The sequence below is a fragment of the Cibotium barometz genome, chromosome 49 (assembly GCF_041138505.1).
Source record: "Cibotium barometz isolate CiBa-2024 chromosome 49, ASM4113850v1, whole genome shotgun sequence".
NCBI classification, from domain to species: domain Eukaryota; kingdom Viridiplantae; phylum Streptophyta; class Polypodiopsida; order Cyatheales; family Cibotiaceae; genus Cibotium; species Cibotium barometz.
The window spans coordinates 44,207,282-44,229,679 of record NC_141094.1 but is presented as its reverse complement, the minus strand read 5'-3'; positions in this window follow the sequence as shown (position 1 = coordinate 44,229,679).

Here is a 22,398-nt window from a genome sequence, read left to right as displayed (position 1 = left end):
GGTCCCGCGCCGAAGCCTGCACCCTCAAACTTTAAAAGGTTCCAAACCCTTCGAAGTGCTTCAAACTTTCCACCCCCAAAAAGCCAGCAAGGCCCTAATCAGAATCAAGATGCTGGGAGATTTAGAAGTGAAGGAAGACCCTTTCCTCAAAACACTTTCTCAGGAGCCCCACCTTTTTCAAGGATTCAGAGGGATGAGCTTAGGAGTGAGAACATGTGTTTTGGGTGTCACGGTTTCGGTCACCAGCTTAAAGACTGTCCGACTCCTGCCATGTCAAGAGGACAAGGAAGTCAAGGACCCAAAGTGTCGAGACCAGCCCCATCGCCGTATCTGTCAAATCAAGGTCCGTCGCGCCAAAATCAGGGCAATCCCAGGAGGACTCCAGCTCATCAACCATCTGCCTCTGTTCAGAGTAATCTCAAAACTCCCTCCCAAAACTGGGGTAACCAAAGAGAAAGAGTTTCGCCCCAATCATCTGAGTAGCCAGAGCAGTTCCGATAGCAGAAGTAGTGGAAGAGGAAAGAGGTCAGATTTATGCCACAATTGAAAACCAAGGGCCAAATCGTCAATTCTCTATCATCCATACTCCAGCTGAGTATAAGGGTAAGCCATTTAAGCTTTTGATTGATTCAGGCAGTACTCATTCATTTATTTCCCCAGGATGCTTGCGTAAAATAGTCTTAGAACAGAAATCAGGAAAACCTATGCAAGTTGAATTGGCCAGTGGGAAGATTCTTTTCACTCACCATGAGACAGATCCTATTCAGTTTAATCTAGATGGGAATGTAACTGACTGCTAGTTTAGAGTCTTACCTTTGGGAGTTTTTGACAGAATCCTTGGAATGGATTGGCTCCACAAAAATCAAGCAGACATTCACTGTCACAATGAAACCATTTCCTTCCATGACCTTCACGGGAACAAAGTTCAAGAAACTGGAATTTTCGGATCCCCAGATCTGCAATTTTAGTAAAAGCTTCTAGGTTACTGAAAGGACTTAGAAAGAAACAGCTCATTTATGTTGTCAAAATGAATCCGGTAGACACAAAGTTAAAGGCTAAAGAACCAGAATGGTTAAGTGAGTATGATTATTTATTCCCAACAGAGCTAACAAAGATTCCTCCGATTTGGGAAGTAAATCATGAGATAGAATTGACCCCCCAAAGCTCAGCTAGTAGCCCAGTGCACGTACAAAATGCCAGTCCTTGAAGCCATTGAACTCAAGGAATAGCTTAGGCAGCTGTTAGAACAAGGGTTTATAAGACCCAGTGTTTCACCTTGGGGAGCGCTAGTTCTCTTTCAGAAAAAGAAGGATGGAACGTTAAGACTCTGTGTGGATTACACAGGTCTCAATCAGCTGACAGTTGAAAATAAGTATCCTATCCCTAGAATTGATGAGCTTCTAGTGGATAGGCTAAATGGAGCCCAGATCTTCACAAAGATTAATCTCAAATCAGGGTATTACCAAATCAGGATGATTAATGATCAAGATATCCCAAAGATAGCATCAATACTGGCTATGGGCACTATGAATTTACAGTCATGCCATTTGGATTGACAAATGCCCCAGACAAATGCCCCAGCGACATTCAATCGCCTAATTTAGGACATTCTCAGAGAATACTTGGATGATTTTGTTCTTGTTTTCTTTGATGATATTCTAATTTACTCAAAGAATGTAGCTAACCATGAAGCTCACTTCCGTAAAGTTCTTGAGATTCTAAAGAAGCACCAACTCTTTGCAAAAAAGAGCAAATGCACTTTCTCTATCGAGGACCATGTTGAATACTTGGGCTTTCTGGTATCCAAAGATGGAATTTCTCCACATTCCAAGCAGTCATAGATTGGCGTGAACCAAGACAGTGAAAGAAGTCAGAGGATTCTTGGGATTAACTGGTTGGTATAAAATTTTTATACCTAAGTATGCTCTCATTGCTTTCTCCCTGACTAATCTTCTCAAGAAGAATACCCCGTTTCAATGGTCTGCCAGGTGTCAGAGGCTAGAGCGCTTTTGATAAGCTGAAGACCGCCTTGGTAACCAATCCCGTTCTGAAGTTGCCAAATTTCTCTCTACCCTTTGAAGTAGTAACTGATGTGCCAGTGGTTTTGCCCTAGGAGGTGCACTCATGCAGGAAGGTCATGCAGTGGCCTATGAATCCCGAATACTCAGAATGCATGAGAGAAATTATGTTGTCCACCATGACACCTAGAGCTACTTTCAGTAGTCTATGCCCCGAAGTTGTGGAGATATTACCTGGAGATATTGCCTAGTGGGTCAAAGATTCACTTTTATGATAGATCATCAGAGCTTAAAGTGGATCTTCACTCAGAAGGATCTCAATATGCACCAAAGAAGGTGGATGCAGACCCTGCAGGAATTTGATTTTGAAATCAAGTACTGCCCAAGCAAAGAAAATGTGGTAGTAGATGCCCTCAGCAGAAAAGCCTCCTTGCTTGCAATCAGAGTGCTGTCAAATCCATTGATTAACACTAGTTCTATAATTGGACACTAAATTAGTGTCCTGTTTCTCACCAAAACTTTGGAATTTTTTGGGGAACCTAGAAACAACATTTCTACACCTTGTTTCAACCATAGGTCGGTTAAAAGTCAAAAAATAAAACACAAGCTATATTAGAAATTTGACAAAAAAAACTCTAACTTGAAATTTTCATTGAAATTTGAAGCTGTTTTTTCAAAAATCCCATAAAATGCCTATAACTTCTTGAATAAATCATGTTTTTCATGTTTGTAAAAGTCAATTTTTTCAGAACTTGGGGATTCAAGACAACACAATCTCCTTTAGGTCCTAGTTCCTAAGCTACTTGTGTGAACTATAACAAAAATCTCATAATTACCAAGATGTTGAAAAAGAGGAAAATTTTGGCCTTCCAAAGGTACCTCCATAAAACTAGGGTTATGTTAGTGCAGATTGGCAATCGAAAATGATTATATAGTTCAAAACCAAGTTAATACATATTTTTTGGCCTTCCAAAGGTACTTCCATAAAACTAGGGTTATGTTAGTGCAGATTGGCAATCGAAAATGATTATATAGTTCAAAACCAAGTTAATACATATTTTTTGGGGTCCCAAGCTCAAGTAAATCTTGCTACTTGAGCGCTATCTTAGTTTTTCAATCGTGCTATATTTTTCAAAATTTCTAAATTCTCTCTCAACAACCATGAAACAAAGGTTTTCTAGGTGCCCAAATTATGTTTGTACAACGTACCTTAGCGGAATTATTCTATACAGACAAAATGTTTCAAGTTTACTAAGGAATGTAATGCGTATGACTCAAGAATCTAAATCCAGAATTTTTGTTATGTGCAGTTTTGACATTTTGAAACAATTAATATTTGTAGCTTACTAAGGGGCTTTTACATATAACTTTAAGATCTCAATGGATAGAGTAAGCATTGTATCACCTTAAAAAACTTGCAAACACATTAAAACCATGTATTGGTTTAGATACAAATGGATGCTAAAAAGTGGTGTGTCAAACACACACAACTTCCTACTATTTTAGACACTCTCAATTGAATTTTATATTTTAAAAGTGATATTTCTATTAAATTTGATTTTATGCATAAAAGGATTTTTTATATATATAAAAGTGTTATTCCCATTGAAGTTTATTTTTATGCATAAATATATGCATAAAGAATTTCTATATCAAAATTAGAATTCTCTTAAATTCTATGTTTAAATTCTATGAGTAATTGATAAATGAATAATTAAATACTCTAAGAGAGAAATTTCTATCGTTTTATATTCACATGGTTTGTAAAAAGAAAATTCATGAAATCTATCGAGATCAAAATATTCAGATAAATGATTAATTTATTCCTCATTGGAATTCGTAAACTAATTTAGAAATCAGTTAAGTGAATATTCAAAGAAAGAAATTCAGTAAGATAGTGATTGAATTACCAAACTTTTCGAGAAAGATAGTTCAGGAAAAATCTTATCCGACTCGAACCTTGAATCACACTATGACCAAGACCAAACTCTTTTATCAGTTTTGAGGAAAGAAGATGTGACCAGTTTAAAAAAATACACTCAAAACTCCCGCCAAATCTGAAACTAAGTTTGAGACCCTTCAAATTGATCTGTGGATTAAGGTTAGAGAATTCGAGGAATTCTGGTATGAAATTCAAAATTACGATCAAGAAGTTTGGGGATACTAATTCAAGAAATACTCCTTGTATTCAAAAGAAAATCAAACTAAAAACTTGCATAGAAACCCTGTTTTCTTAAAGGACTTTCTTACGCCAGAATGCAGGGAGCATTTGGTATATGTTTTAAGGGAAGTTCGGTTGCAAACAACAGCTGGCGTGGAGTGTTCAAAGAACGGCTCATGCGACAAAGCCTGTTAACCAGCCTTGGTATGGTTGAAAATGGTGCGCTTCCGCCGGTGTACGATGGGTGAGGGTCGATGAAGCGGCCCCCCTGAGTGAAGTGCCAGGACACCTAAGGAGGATCCTGGAGGGTTCTGACCAGGCGATACACAGGCTCATGGTGCCTAGAACATCCATGCGTATGTCGTGGAAGATATGTATGATGGATGAAATGATTATTGTAATCTATTACTGGATCTCGTTGTTGGTGATGACTAGCTGGTCTTAACGGAGAGTCCAGAGTGATACTGTTTTTTGAGAAACAAGGGACTTGATAGAATTTTTGAGCTATGACATCTGTTACCAATAACTGTTTGTCAATGGATTATTTTATATGTTAAAGTTTTAAAGAGGAGTGTGTGCGTATCTATATTCGAAAAAGCAAAAGTTAAGAAAGGCATTCAATTATGGGTGGGTGAGTAATTGTCTAGTTCTACCAACTCCAGTGGTTGGGTGGTGGCCAACCCATGGGCCAGGCTAGAATCAGTGGAGTTTTAATAATTAAATTGAAATAATAGGAATACGGTTAGAATTCGAGTACTTAAATATAACCTTGAAGAATTTCTCAAATGAGTAGATCAACGGGTGTGCCTGATTTCGATTAGGAAAAAAGCGTTGATTTCCTCAGATGATTAGATCAACGGCTGTGCCTGATTTCGGTTAGAAAAAAGCGTTGATTTCGGTTAGGAAAAAGCGTTGATTTCTTCAAATTAAGTCAGTGATAGTTTTCCTTCTATTTGGTTTTATCAGGTGAAGGATAGTTTAGTCTCTTGACCCCGTTAGAAAATTCGTTAAGAAAATTAAAAAGGTGGAATCGTTCCCATTTTCTAGGCAAGGAAAATTTTCCCAGTTTTGGTTTTGGAATGACCACCAGATTAGTCTCATGCCTAGACATTCAAGGGCAAGGCCCCGAGTGGGAAACCCTTCCCCATGCAAGAGGAAGATACTTTCGCTTCTAGCAACTAGGAATCCGGTGCGCAGAGAGGGCAGAGGGGTCTCCACAGAGAGAGAGAGAGAGAGAGAGAGAGAGAGAGATCCGTCGTCATCACACCCCTTGCCTTTTCTCTTGCCAAGGGCACCCTTCTCCTTTGAAGACATATGCTCCCTAACCTACAACTTGACGGTGTCCTAGAGATCCCTAAATCGCTAATTTTGGTCGCTCAGCTTATGTAAACCCAGGTAATGATGATCACCTCCCGCTCTCCTTCTCCATCCTGCTTGCCAATGCGTGAGGCATGCATGCCACTATCATGTACACCTATGCATTGACGACACTTGTGAGGAGACTATCGGGATCCCTTTTTGTGGGGTGCAATATAGCCCCCTCGTGCTTTTTCTCCCATGACCCACATCAGCCATGCCGCCTACAAACACGCCCTATAGCCTCACTTTGAAACAGACCTTCAAAGCTAACAGATCCCCCTTTCCCACACCCTAGTGCCATGCTCGTTAAATCGTGGCATAGCACTGCATGTATCCTTGGAGCGAGGTGTTAATACGTGGCATGCTCGGGTTTACATTTTGGTCTAGTTCTACAAGCACCAATTCAAATTTGGCAATGCATAGGTTTAGAAGAAGAGACATTAATTTGGCGCCATTCCAAAATTCAAATTAGCACCAATTCGGAGAGATGTCCTTTCCAATTACTAGCCATGGACTGAGCATATGAAGGGACCAGTCCCGCTTTCCGGCATCCTCCCAGTGGGCTCCCCATGCCCAGGTTTACAAAAAACGTAAACCTGGGCATGTGCCACATGGACGGTAGCGATGCCACCATTTTTCATGCCCCACTTTTGCCCCGTTGATTCCTTCATCTCATCCATTAAATATTGTGTGGAGGTAGTGTTGAGGCAAATAAAAGATGGGATCATTGGAAGGAGTTTGCAAGGGTACAACTGATGAGGGCTAAGAAACCGTCCTTCCAAAGAGAAGTTGAAGGCATCCCATGAAGCATTTGACACACAAGCTTGTCATGCATTGTTTACTTTGACATAGAGACTTGCTCCACAGGATGCACTAGGGGAATTGATGGGTTGGCACATGACAATATACAATGACTCATATGCCTATGTCACAAACGTGTCATCCTATTCATGTGGCCCCAATGAGGATGATGAGTGATGCTTTGTGTTAACTCTAGCCAATGGTCAAATGATGTTTAATGTTCATGCAACAAAGCTCAAGATGGTGTTAATGTAATCTCCGCTAGTTTGCATTTTCTATTATCACAAGATTGCTTATGCTTTCTCACTACTATGATTTGCTACAAAGGTTGAGCACATATTTTGTTTGAATACAACAATATTTTTTCTAATCCAACATTTCCAAACACCAAACCTGGATATCTGCACATAGTCTCACCACATCATAATTTCAAAACCAAATCACAAGCAAGATGCAAAGCAAGGCAAGGAAAGTTAAGGATAAGATTTAGAGACATAGAATCCACCGCAAAAGGATTTGTAATATGAATGTTTACCCAACTCTTCGCAACTTCCAAGCATTTGGCATCCTCTACAAAAGGCTTTGTACACATCATGGTGTAGACACCACAGTCAATGGCGTTAGGTTTTTTGGGGACCCTCAATGGCCACAAACTCAAAGCCTACCGATGGTGGTTGGAATGCCAACAAAGTGCAAGTGATGACTCTTGGCCACGCTTTCCATCACTATGTACCATAACAGAACTAGGCACGTTAAATGTAAACCTGGGCAGATACATGAACCGGGCACATTTGCGTAGATGGATATGGCGAGATGGGGTAAGTGGTCGGCCTTGGGAGGAAATCTTTTGGATCAACAAGGCAGAGAGACTCAAAGAAGAGTATCATACGGTTCACCTTGGGAAGTCGGGCACCCTCTTATGTGAGTTATTATACAATGTAAATAAACAAACACCAATGTCCCATGCATAGAAGCACAAACCAAGAAACAGGTGACACAAAACTTATAAAGATAGTACAAGTTTGAAGAAAGGAGCCCTTATCAGATAAAAAATAGTCATATGGGTTCAAATCCCAGTCATAGTAGCTTGCTACATTTTATGCCTTGTCTTGGTCACTCATCATGAGCAAGCCTTGTCTTGAGTCACTCATCATGAGCAAGCCTATGCGCCTGCTTGATTGATCAGTGTGCTTACGCATAGGTGAGTGTGTGCCCTTCTTTCAATCACTCGCCCTTCTTATGAACCTACCAAGATGCGTGAATCTTGTGCAGTCAACACCAGCCCTTAACTGAGGTGTTGATACTACCGGATGTGCCTAGGTTTACGTTTGGGGCACCTATTCATAGGCACCAATGCGTTTTTGGTTTGTGGTTGTTGGCAACTCTTATAGCCTCTAGGAGGAGAGACATTAATTCGTCCACCCTAGCGCTAGCTTTCAAATTAGTGCCCATGAATATAGATTCTATTTCAAATTACACACGCATGCCGCCACCCACCGCTAGTAGTACGGTGGGCCTAGTCCCACTTTTCAATGTCGTCCTGCCTATTCCTGTGAGCTCCCCATGCTCGAGTATACAAAAATCGTAAACTCAGGCCTAATGCCATGTGTACGTGTGTGATTTTTGCTTTTTTTGTGCCCCACTTCCATGCGGTTGATCCCTTCATTGGAAGCATTAAAGGTTTTGTGGAGATGGTGCTGAGGTCATCTAGCTTTACGTACGTGCAAGGTCTTCTTTACATATACTAGTCTCTCATAGCCCGTAAGCCTAAGCACTATCTCCACTCAATATTTAATGCAAGAGATGAAGGGAGAAATAGGACAGAAGTGGGGCATGAAAAACGGTGGCATCGCTACCGTCCACGTGGCACATACCCGGGTTTACAAAAAATGTAAACCCGGCATGGGGAGCTTGCCGGGGCAAGGATGCCAGAAAGCGAGATTGGGCCCTTCATACTACTCGGGCCATGCCTAGTAATTGGAAATGACATCTCTCGTAATTGGTGCTAATTTGAATTTTGAAATGGTTCCAAATTAATGTCTCTCCTCCTAGACCTATGCATTGCCAAATTTCAATTGGTCCCTAAGGAACTGGACTAAAATGTAAACCCGGGCATGCCATGTATTAACACCTCGGTCGAGATATGCATGCAGTGCTACGCACCAAGATTTAATGGGCATGGCAGTAGGGTGTGGGAAAGGGGTATCTGTGAGCTTTTAAGGTCTGTTTCAATCTAAAGTTTCCCTTTCTCTTTTCCTTTGCACGTTCTCCTTATCCCCATGGAGTACTACCTCTTCATACAGTGGTGTACCAGTCACCACTGTGACCTGGACCACACATGCCACAATAGCAGGACTTCGGCTCTTTTTAGAGGACACTCTTTCAAAAAATGTTTGCATGTTAGGACCTGTTCCTATATATCGGCCAGTTAAATAACCATGTTGTTTTGTGCATTGAATGTAAGCAAATTGAATGTAAGCATTGATCACATTTTTAACACATGCATCATATAACAAAATCGTTTTACTATCACATGCCTAGATCCCAAACATATGATGCTAAGGTGGGTACCCTAGCAAACTCCACTATAAAAGTTATGGTCAATGAAGCATATGTCAATGGTGAGGATATGGTCCAAAGATCATCCAAAGAGGATCCTATATCCCAAATTGAAGTGGATAGAGATGGTTCTCTAGCAAAAGCCATAAATGTATAAGTACCATGAATCATAAGGCATACTAATGATGCATGTGGAGTTGATGACTCCAAATAAGGCATCGAATCAAAATGTGTGTCAAGAGGCCACTCCTTCATGATTGTATCATGGAGTGGGGAGAAGTCCTTTTGATTTAAAAAAGCAAGTGAAAGGATGGGAAATAGTTGATGTGGAGGCTTTTTTTCTACATAGTTTCCATATAGAAGCTGGCTCCAAATAATCTGAAGTGGTTGTTGATAATAAGGATAAATGTAACTCAACCACTAATTTAAGATAATATGGATACTTGATGGGTGTGCTAGTCAAAGCACATGCTACCTCACTTGAGGAGACAAGATGTGTGTCATGGTGGAACACCTTCATGTGAAGCTCTAGATAGGAAAAATCTATGTGATCCTAGAGAAGTAAGAGGTAAAACAGAAGGCCAGAAGAGCAATATACAATAAAGAATCTCTATACACCATATCATGATGTGCTTACCATGTGTCCCGAAAGATCACACAAGCAATATCCTCCCATGTTGCTCTATTAAACCCCAAATATCCTCATAATATCAAAGGATTTACATAAAACTGGTGATGGAAGTGTGGTCATGGGGGATGGGTAGCTGATAAAGCAGTGACACTACTAAATCTGTGCTAGATCACAAAAAAGAATGAAGCAAAAAAGGAGGATGTGTGATCAATGTGCATGTGCCACCTTTGTTCCAATGTGCACACAAATGGGGGTGTACATAGTGCAAGAGTGTGTGGTCCACTTATATCTCTGTGGAGTGAAAGATACAAGGATGAGTTATCAAATCTCCACAAAAAAATGTGAGAATGCTATGTGTAAAAAATTGGCCACCAAGGTGTGTTGAAACTATGGATCGAGCTCTCCTAAACAACTTCCTAATAACAATACATTTACCTAATCAAACTAACCCTACACTAATCATAACACTAATCTAAGGTGGATAAAAATGAACAACTCGTTGTGATGAGTGTGTGCTAATTACGTTTAGACTCAAGTTCGGTTAGGTTACATGATGGAAACATGTACTCATAAAATGACTTGAGATGTTGTGCTTGTGTTCCAATGCTTGAAATGTCCTCCTTTTATATGAGGAGAGTACAACTTGGCCTTTCTCTTGCATGTGGGATAATTCTCACTTGGTGATGTGTGGCTTCTCACACTCACTCCATATTTCCCTTATGCTCTTTGGCACCACATTTCTCAACACCCCCCCTTGGTGCCAAACCTTTGGGATACTTAAGGTGGTTAGATGTTGGTTACATAATGTTGTTTGAATTTTTCCTTTCTACATTCCCCGATGTGCTATGAGCAACTTTGGCCCATGTGCTACTTTGGCACTTCCCCCCCTTAATGCTACTTTGGCTCTTAGGTGAGGGATGAATTTCTAGCTTGGGTACATCATCGGTCCAGAGGCTAGTTACAAGCACTTTTTGTAGGAAGTAGGATTTACACTTTTTTGGTAGTGGGGTGGGTAGCTTCTTTGATGTGGACTAGATGTTCTCATTTATGGTTTTCACACATGCTTGCATACTCATGTGGTTGTGGCATTTTTTATAAAGATTGTAATTTTTCTTTTTCATGCACACGAACGTGCTCATTTGGCCACTTACAAGAGTTACAATTTTGTATGAGAACAATTTTATCGATGAAGATTGCATTAGTAATTTTTGTGTCGACACATGTCGATGATGATGTCGGTGTCAAAGAATGTGATCCACATGATGCCAATGATGTCCATGTTGGTGCATATACAAAATCTTTGTTGTTCGAAGATTGCTTCAATGGTGTCCATGTGAATAGCCTCTTAAGGAGGCCTCCTTTATACCAAAGATAAAAATAAACCTTATCACTAAAATTTTATGTGGTCATGGGATTTTTATTTTTTTTCTTATCTCGTAGACGTGGCTTCCTGTTGGCTGAACGGACGCAGCCCTCTGCAACTTGCCCGCCAGCTTGTACTGTTCTTCGGAGGACGAGGCTCGCCTCTGCTGGGGTTGTGACGCCTGCATTCACGCCGCCAATATCCTTGTCGCCAAACATCCCAGAGTAGTACTTTGTAGCTCTTGCGGGAACCCCACAGAGCTTTCCACAACCGGCCCTCTCGTTGAGCCCAGGCTTCATCTCTGCCAATGCTACTGCTGCTGCTGCAGAGCAGAGGAGGTTGTGACACGTCGTGATTCTCTGGCATGCCATTGTACAGAGAGGGCTTGTACTTGAATATGAGTGTATCGCCCACCTGGAAAGGGCCTGCCTTCTGTGATTGCTTTGGGCTTTCTCTCTGCTGTTGGGATTTGCGCGCAAAACTACTACTTTTGTTGTTGACTGTATGCTGATTATGCCTTACTACACCACGATTGTTGTAGCCTCTGTAGCCATTTGCCGCCATGGAGATGCCCATATTTGGTGTCGTTGAGGTGTTGTTATTGATGCTGTTGAGGCCACCTTTGCAGTGTTATTCAACCCTTATGTTTGAATTTGTTATTGCTTGAATACACCAACTCCGTTATAGCTGTAGACAGAGTGCCCCTAGTGCCCCTATCGACTGAGTGAAGAGAGAAACTTCTTCTCTCTTCTCTATGCTTCTGAGATTGAGAAAATAATTCAGCTCAACCAAAATGGACTAGAAGAAGAAAAATAACTTTTCCCTTCACCTAAACCTAACACTTAATTACTTTGCTAATGAGTTGAACCTGAACTAGAAGAGTTAGACCTAAGCTCCGATACCATATTGAAACTATGGATCGAGGTCTCCTAAACAACTTTCTAATAACAAGACATTTACCTAATCATAAACTAATTCTACACTAATCACAACACTAATCTAAGGTAGATAAGAATGAACAAGACTCATTGTGATGAGTATGTGCTAATTAAGTTTAGAGTCAAGTTCAGTTAGGTTACATGATGGAAACATGTACTCCCAAAAAGACTTGAGATGTTATTCATGTCCCTCTTTTATATGAGGAGAGTACAACTTGGCCTTTCTCTTGCATGTGGGATAATTCTCACTTGGTGATATGGCTTCTCACACTCACTCCATATTTTCCTTATGCTCTTTGGCACCAGAGTACTCAACAAAGTGCAAAGTGGAGCACAAAAATATGTTACCCTCATAAAAAATTCACAATGCACAATTGAGGGGGTGATAAATGTTTTTTTTAAAGTTTAAAGGGACGTTAGAAAGGTGTTATTGAGTTTGTGTAGTTTGATATAAAAAGTAAAGAAGTTAGTAAAAGTTAGAGTGCGCGTGTGCGTGTGCGTGTGCGTGTAAGGGGTGTGAAGTTTAGTGTGTGTGAGGGGGAATGTGTGTGCGATAGAGAGGGGGTCTAGGTGGAAATAATCAAAACATTATGGGGGGGGTGAGAGGACATGTTGAGTGGAGGGATAAGGGTGAGGGGGGGCACATGGGATAAGGGGAAAAGGTGTCAAGGAGAGGCGAATAAGTGGTGGGGGGTAAGGATTGGATAAGGGGGTTGGTGGGGTTATAAAGTTTTGAAAGGCGGATTTTAAAATGAAACTATAGGGTTCTTTCGAAAATCAAGAGAAAGTGGTCTCTTTGCTTGCAAGTGGTAGCCTCTACCTTCCTCATCATTTGCATGCCCAACGACGCTGATCTAGATGTATATTGAATGAGATCATTCTTATGCTCGCCTGTAGGTCTTCCAAAAGCACTTAATGGCAGCCACTTCTACCCTTGCTATGCTCTAGCCTAGCCTTTCAGCAAGCTATGTAAGTTTGGTGCATTTTCTCAGTGGTGGCTAATCGCAGTTGTTGCCACCTAGGTAGCTACAATGTTGATTTTTGTTCATCCCAAGCTGTCATGGAGTAGCACACTTATCTCCATCGCATTGCTTATGTAGCCGCTTTTCTAACTAAAACTATCCCTTATCTCATTTAGTAAGTGCCAGTTGGTGCACCTACACTATTACTACTGGTTTCCTTTGCATCTCATAGGGCCACCTATGCTCTTCTCCTACCTATGTGTCTACCCCAAGGGCTTCATCCTAAAATATGTAAGTATATCATATAAGTTCATCAAGAGGGTTATATTAATTCAAAAAGTTAGGGAATTACATTTATAGATAGGAATTTTTAAACCAATCTTGAAAAAAAAATCATAAGTTTATGAAGAAAAAGGGGTCATTTTATTTATTAAAGTATGTAAGTGTAAGGAGTTTTTAAAATACCCTTTGAACGCATGTGATACATAAAATTTCTTAGAGATTGCCACCTATGCTTTGCCTTGGTGCCTCACAGCCTTTTGTTACAAAATATATCAAGTTTATGCTCTCTTGTTTCAATCACATGGTACCATTGTTGCCATCTTGCATAAGAAGTGCTGAGTTCATTGTTAAGCTCTCAAGTGGATTTTGATAGTAAATGGGCTAGTTTTTGTGTGAGGAAGAGCCATCTCTCGACTAAGTGTTGAAAAGCATGGTAGTCTCTCAATTCTTAAAAGAAAAAGTTAGTATATGTAGCTAACTAAAAAAGATTAGTAGGGAAGGATTTATGTACTTATAAATAAAAAAAATAAATAAAGTTTGAAAGGACAAGAGTGGAAAAGGGAAAATAGTTTCATCTATTTCCCCTTTCCCTTAACACAACCTTCTCGGCCATGAACAATCCCAATGATAAGATTAAGGGTTCTCACACATAGAATTCTCTCACCATCCCACATGCAATGAACCCAAGAGAAGACCTTAGCACTATCCCCATCCTCCTCCAAGCAAGATGCAAACCCTCAAGCACACAAACCTCCCTCTTGCAACACCTCACACCTTCACACTAGTTGTATGGCAAGAAGAAGGGCCAAGGGATCTTCCACACACACTCTCACACAAGAACTAACAAGAGCGCAAGGGGAACAAGAGGATACTTTGCACAAGAGTAAGCTAACACTCTCACTCAAGAACAAGAAACAAGAGTGGATTCCAACTATGGCAGAGGGGAATGAGCCCTCCCTCAACCATGCCTTCATTATATAGAAAACACAAATCATGCCACATGTCAAGCATGGGTGATGTATTATAGATTACAACCAATGAGGTGTGGCTAAACCCAATCACCCTCATGCCTAAGATATAAATCATATAATATTTGCATCAAATATTGAATAATACAATGTGAAAAAATCATGTGCACATGCACCTAGAGTGGACAATGAAGCTCAATGCTCGGCTAGGTGACCCAAGGGATCACCTAGAGTGGACAATGAAGCTCTGAGTGGTTATAGAGTGAGCACAAACACGGAAGCAAGGGGCCAGGTCCTATAATCTATCTTTTCTGCGAGAGCTGCAAATAGGGAGCATTGCGAGAAAATGAGAGAGAGAGAGAGAGAGAGAGAGAGAGAGAGAGAGAGAGAGGCGGGGGAGGGGAGAGAAAGCAATCATGACACAAAGGAATACATGAGAAGAGAATTATGATATACTTAAATGTGAACTTGAATGAAGCTTTAGAGAAACAATCTTCTTTACATGTTAACAACAAATAAATTTTGATTTTTCTTTTTCTCAAAAAGTCCAAAAGCCAAATCAATCACCAAGGCATCCTAAAGATGACATGTCCAAAATAGACCAAGAAAATGGGAAGTACAATTTTCTTTCCAAGCAATTGAACTCCTAAAGAAGGTAGGAAAAAAAAAAAGAGAGCAACCAAGCTGTGAAGTACTAACATAGAAGGCTCTCTATGCGGACAACAAATGTAAATACAATGGACATAAGTATAATGTGGACATAATGGATCATAGGAGGAAAAATGAACCCGATGCACTGCAACACATAAGGGTATCAAATCTGCAAGGACAACATCCATACAAGTGAATTTTCTTTCCATAAACAATGCTAAGAACCAGGATACATCAAGGACACTATATACCTCTGCCACATATGGATGTAGAAGGTGCTTATAGATTACTTTATTATTCTCTAGATATCAAGATGACATGCTGATCCATGTATGCAGCAGCTAGCCCCTAGTGTTCTGGTCCCAGTAAACATATCAATGATGGTCTCACCAAGCACAGGTGAAGAGGGACACAATGTACTTTCAAAGCTTTTGAACTCTTTAACAACCCCCCCTCCATGGATTTATTTTAACCCAATCCTCAGATGGCACCATACACACACAATAATCAACACACATGTTACTAGTGATGATGAAGGTTTAATGTTCATATTCTTTATGAGATTACCAATATACTCACTTGTCTCATGAATTAGATCAAGATCAATGTCAAACTCATCCCCGAGTTCCATTTGTCTCACTTGATCAGAATGAAGCTCAAGGTGTGTCTTGGGAGGAGAAGAGTGTACAAATGCAGTTGAGAAGAGACATGTCACCTGCTCCAATCAACATACCAAACTTGTGAGGTCTACTCTTTGTTCACGGTGAGAAATGGGGAGACATCACATACATTAATTACCTTTGTTGCCATTTGTTCTTTCTTTCGTCTAATGGCAAGTGTGCACTGGACCACCTGTTGATGGAAGAGCATGAATCCCTTCTATCCAGCACAAGACTCAGCCTTAGTGCCTCTTCCATTGTGTACAAGCACACAAAGACAAATATGTATAAGTTTGCTAAATTGAATTGCAAGTCCACATCAACCTGATTCCACTTGGGCACCTTCGTTTAAGAGCAGCCCTCCACCATGGTATTTGAAGGAAAATCAGTAAACACCATGTCCACACAGTAGTTGACCATCTTTCCCCTTACCTTCCCCCTAGTACAAATGATATTCAATTCTTACAAAAAATTTTGCCATCATATCCGATGGCACCTCAAGGCTCTGTATATCACGAGCGAGGTCAATAACATTGATATAGTATGCCAGCACTGTGTCTGCGCATAACAGCATACAATCAACCAACGATTCAATCTATTTAGGAATAAAATTCGATCACCACCGATGCAGTCAAGGATCTTACCAAAAGGTACTATGTGGGTCTTGAGTGATCTATCTACTTTGTCTTCACCCACAACCAGCAGCAGTGGAGCTACTACTAACCCCCCTTTGTGTAGAATGGGCTTGCTTTGCTACCTCCACAGTGCCTTTTGAACTATATCTCTATCCAAGTTCACATGTGTGACAAATGTACTACTTGAGTGGCTGGTTTGCGAATGCAAGGTGGAAGGCTAGTTATGCCAGAATAAAAGCCAGATCATTAAAAGCCTCGCCAACACCTTTAGAAACAAACACTTGCTTGTGTGATGCCTCAGCAGTGGTCTCACGGTCTTGTCGAATCACCACTAAAGTCATATGTCTCCTGTGTACAAGTCAATTTCTTCCTTAGGAGCCTCATTATAGTCAAGGTCTAGCCACCATCATGGGCAATGTTCCCTCTCTATGGCAGACAGTGCCTGAAAGCATGACACTAATAATAAGCGCACACACACAAACACTAATATGTCCCAACTTTAAACAAGAAAAGTCAAAACTTACTTGGTCCAATCACAGATATTTGTACATGTAAGCTGGAGTATCAGCTGATGTCCAAACCGCTACCAGGGGGGAGGCACTAACTCAAGACCACACCAGAGACAAGCTACTTTTGTAGCCATCGATACACCACACAGTGTGTAACACACTTCAAGGTAGGTTTCTCATCAATAGGCAGATTGTGGCAGAACCCTCCCTGGTGTGTCTTGAATTCCTTCTTGAAGAACTTTCTCCTACATGTCACTACATATTCCGTAAACTCCTTTTCAGAGGGGAGGCAAACCTGGTCAATTGTTTTGATTTCAACTAGCAAAACCTGACCAAATTCTACACTTTGCAGCCAGAAAACAAACACATGGAGCCAATCTCTCATCTTCTTCTTGTCAGTTTGGGAGATACTCTAGGGCGGCACGAACATTGGACTGCTCATTGTTTAGCATCCCAACCAAATATGATTTTGTAGCATCCTTCACACATGCCATGCCAATAAGGTATAGCTTCTCCTTTGTGGCTATGTGCTTGGCCAATTCATGCCATGGTAGGGAGAGCAAAGATCACCAGTAAGCCTCTCCATTGCGTGGGTCAGCCAGGCACATCATTTTATGTGCCTTGTTTCGGTACAAAACCTCCACCTATTCTATAACCTTCCGACGACCGACATCATCCAAGTCCTTTGCTTTCTCCTCAATGTGTTGCTCCATCTCATCTCTAAAAATAAGCTAGGTCAAGATTTGAATTGGGATTTTGTACCACCCCTTTTTCCCATGCATATCGACATTGCGAGTGAGTTCCTCCTCAACAATAAATGCACAGTCCTCATTGTCATCAACCTCCACCAGCAAAGTGCTTAAGTCCAACTCACCAATTGAAACACCCTATCTCCAAATGTACTCGGTACATAGCCAAACTCATTGAACCTCAATATTCATAGGGAATAGTCATCATGTATAAAGCAATGAATCTTGAAAAAGAAATTACTAATATCATGGGCACACGTTCTTACTTGTTCAGTCTTATCAGACAAAATAGCAACTCCCCGACATCACCTTTGTTGAAACTGACAAACTCACATTTCATAGAGAAATGCCGAGATATGTCCGTAGGATGATCTTCAACATGTACCAAAATAGTGAAGACGAATCATTGTTACAATTGAATTCTAAAACTTTGAAATTATAGCATTGAATAATACCTTAATTGATGCACTCCATGAAGGCCTTCCATTTGTTGTTGCCATCCAAGATATGCACCATCTTTCCACTCAAGAATGGGCCCAATTCATTGTCAGTATTATGTAGGAGTGCCTCAAACTGGTTATTCACTGCCCTCCAAGCATAAGACCAAGACTGAATATGAGCCGATGTGATAAGTGATTCCTCCCCTTCTAGGTCGATCATAGACACAATAAAGGATCCTTTACTAGGCATGTACCCACCCATCTTCCTAAATGACCGAGAAATTGTTCTCTCAGTGGCCGAGCTTTATTACCTGTGTGGGCACCATCTTGTAGAGCGATATCAATGGGTGAAATCAACTTTGATCCTTGAAAGGAATCCTTGTGGGCTTCTAGTTCTCATCATTTTTCCAAAAATCTCTATTTTTCTGACCTGTTTGGAGGTGTCCTTTGTGCATGTGCCCTCTCTTTGTTGCTTTGTGTCTCATCTACACCTTCTCTTTGGTTGCTTTGTGTCTCATCTACACCTTCTCTTTCAAGACCCTCATCCCTCTACACAGGATCCTCCAGATCCTACCCTTCATTTTCCTCCTCATCATGAGTGGTTCCATGGCTGCTATCATCCTCATGCAGGTTGACATTGTCTCTCTCCACTGGTTTATCTAGAGGTCCCATTCCATGGGCTGCAACATAGGTAGTCTTAGCATGTTTGGCCCCTTCTTTATCTCCTTCTAAAATCACATTTTGTGGTTCTTCAAAAAGACCTCTCCAAGCTAGAGCCGAGGTTGTGGGTCTCTCCTTACTTCTGGATAGATTTTTAACCTGCACAACAGATTTACGTTTTTTACATCCTCAAAGAAGCTGAGATTCTCCCTCCATTTCACACACACTTGAATACTGGGGGAGTAGAGATGACGGAGTGGATATCTAGAGGATTTGTTGTCAATATTGCTTCTTGATGCAAGGCTCATTTTTGACAAACAATATACTTCCTCAATGGTTTCGTGTTCAAGATATTAATGTTGTGCATTCATTCCAAAATGGATAAAATAAATACAATAGAATATTCCCTTACTGACACATGAGATAGTAGCTACCGCCAACTACCAAATTTTTTAGAAAAAGAACATTCCTTAATGCACAAATTTAATATTGGCCACCTCCCCAAATGAATGAAGTCGGACGGCCACCAAGTGGCACGCACCGAATTCAATCCTATTAAACAATGGATCATCTACATATCTTCCATCATTTTTCAAAACAATGGATCTCATAGAGTGCAAGGGGATTTCAATCAAATACATTGTGTACAGCTAAATGTAAGTATCGAACTCAAAAATTATGTACAGCTAAATGTAAGTATCGAACTCAAAAATTATCTTCTTTACTATGCATGCTAGAAGTTCATTTTTTAATTCCTATTTTTGATGGGTTTTCGACCTATCCAGATCTCTTGATTTTCTGGTGGGTTTTTTTTGCTAGATTTCATGGTCAAGGAAAAGCCCATATTGCCGACCCATAGGCCAATCTAGATCACCTCACAGACCGCACCTCACAGACTGACTATAGGTCGGCATCTTTCTTTCACGCTCAATGAGAAAGAAAGATGTTGACCTTTTTTTCTACTCACATGCCGATTATAGGTTGGAAACTTTCTTTCACGTTGAGCGTGAAAGAAAGATGCCAACTTTTATATCTCCTCATCACTGGTATATCTATAGGTCGGCATCTTTCTTTCACGCTAAGCTGACTTTGGAGATGCCAGAGGTTGCCAGCAAACGATTTGGGGACGTCAAAGGATGCCAGTAGCGATTTAAATGAAGAGGCTACCAACCGGTGTGATTGGGGTAGACATCTTTCTTTCACGCTCATCAGTGTGAAAGAAAGTTGCCTCCTAAATCAGCACCTTCTGATAATTTTCAAACCTGTGTTCTGCTAATATTTACGTTTTCAGAGGTTTATGCTTTCTACACAGCAAGACCTTACTGTATGATTAAAAACACAAACTAGTCAACAAAATATTTGGAGCCAAATATTTGGGGACGAAGAGGCTACCACCAATGATTTGGGGTAGAAATCTTTCTTTCACGCTCAGCGTGAAAGACAATGCTTTGGTGAAGATGTCAGCAACCTGATCCTGTGTGCTGACATAAACAAGGTTAACGTCTCGTGCCAAAACCTTCTCTCTGACAGAATGGTAGTGGACCTCTATATGCTTTGTGCGAGCATGAAAAACTGGGTTCCTAGCCAAGTGTATACTGCTAATGTTGTCACAGAAAATGACAACTTGTCTATCCACTGATAGACCCAAATCTGCAAGTAGCTTTCTCAACCAAGCTACCTCACATGCTGCCATAGCAGCACCTCTGTACTCGGCCTCTGTGTACTAGATAGAGCAACCGTAGGCTGCTTCTTGCTGCTCCAAGTCACAACAGCACTCCCCAAAGAAAACATGAAGCCATTAGTAGATCTTCTATCTGAGATACTACCAGCCCAATCAGCATCTGTGTACCCATGTACACATCTCTCTCTTCCAGTCTCATAAAATAGTCCACAATGCAAAGTAGACCTAACATACCTCAGTATGCATCTCAATGCATCCAAATGCGGCTTCCGAAGGAACCTGCATAAACTGACTCACCAACCCAACAGCATAGCTCAAATCTAGCCTGGTGATCACCATGTAGATCAAGCTTCCTACTATGCGCCTATACATAGTAGGATCCTCCAAAATCTCTCCTGAATCTGCACTCAACTTGCCATTCTGATCCAATGGCACTGAGATAGGTTTATAGCCTATCATACCATACTTGGAAAATATGTCCAAGCCATACTGACTCTGCAGTAATCCAATACCATGTGGTGACCTAATCATCTTAATGCCCAAGAAATATCTGAGCTCCCCCAGATTCTTCATCTCAGACTTCTATCTAAGCAAGATCTTTACATCAAAGATCTCTGCATCATGGTCCCCCGTAATGATCAGGTCATCTACATAGATGACAACAAGCACAACCCCTCTATCACTATGTCTCACATATAGCGAGAAATCTACATTGGCTACATGAAAGCCAATAGTGACAAGATATTCAGAAATCTTGTCAGACCATGCTCTTGGTGCTTGTTTTAAGCCATACAAGGCTTTCTTCAACCTGCAAACATGCTCGGGGTGACTCACATTCTCATAACCAGGTGGCTCCAACATATACACCTCTTCTTGCAAATCCCCATGCATTCTTTACATCCATCTGATGTAAAGACCATTGCTTTCACGCAGTCACTGCTATCACAACTCTCACTGTTGACATCTTGGCAACTGGACTGAAAGTTTCCTCATAATCAATGCCATATATCTATGCATATCCTTTGGCTACCAATCTAGCCTTGTACACCTGCTTATGCTTCCATCACTGTTATGTTTGACTTTGTACACCCACTTGCATCCAATGGCTTTCTTGCCTTTAGGAAATTGCACTAAATCCCAAGTCTCATTTCCATGTAGTGCATCCATCTCCTCATCCATAGCTTTCTCCCAACACACATTTCCAACAGCCTCATCAATGCATGTGGGCTCTACAACCTGTACAACTTTTGCCATGTATGCATAGTGATGTGCCACATAACCATCATAGGCAAACCTTTGCACAGGATTCTTCACTCTCCCAGCTCTTCGCAGCTTTGCATTCATGGCTTCCATAGCCTTCTTTACACCAGGTGTTCTCATAGCTGGTATCCCAAGATCCTCATCAAGGCTCATCTCTGAGCTAATAGACTCTCCACCATCAACATGAGAATGCCCTGCAGAAATGTCAGGCATACTAAGGGGCTCAATCACTTTCTCTTTGCCTTTATATGATGTACTAATCACATTTTCAAGATTGGTATTATGACGCAGCCTGCCACTCCATGGTCTATCAACTGAACCACTAGATGAGGACTCTCCTGGTCCACTCAAAGACTGTGATTGCTGACTTGCATTCTATTTCCACTCACATCAGCCCCAATAGCTTCTTTTTCAGTAGCATACTAGCTGCTCATCTCATCAAAAACAACATCCCTGCTTACCCTCAACTCACGTGTAGCAGGGTTATAACACCTGTATCCCTTTTGCTCAAGGGAATACCCAATAAACACACATTTTTCAGCTTTCGGATCCAGCTTAGTTCTCAGCTCATCTGGCACATGCACATATGCAATGCATCCAAATACTTTCAGATGAGACAAATCAGGTTTTCTACCAGTAAACCTCTCCTCTGGAGTTACATCATGTATGGCTGTAGTTGGAGTCTTGTTCATGATATAAACTGCTGTAGAAACAGCCTCAGTCCAATAGCTATGGGGCATATTCTTCTCTCCCATCAATGCTCGCGCAATCTCAGCAATGTGCCTGTTTTTTCGCTCAGCAACTCCATTTTGCTGCGGAGTGTATCTACATGCAAACTGTCTTCGAATACCATTCTTCTTCAAAAATTCAGAGAACTCATTGGAGAAGTACTCTCCCCCTCCATCTGACCTTAGGCACTTTACATGTTTCCTTGTTTGCTTTTCAACCATAACTCTGAAATTTTGAAAATGAGTGAACACCTCATTCTTCTCCTTCATGAAGTATACCCACACTTTCCTTGTGTGGTCATCAATAAATGTCACATAATACATGCAGCCTCCCATAGACATGGTCTTCATAGGACCCCATACATCTGAATGCACAACATCTAG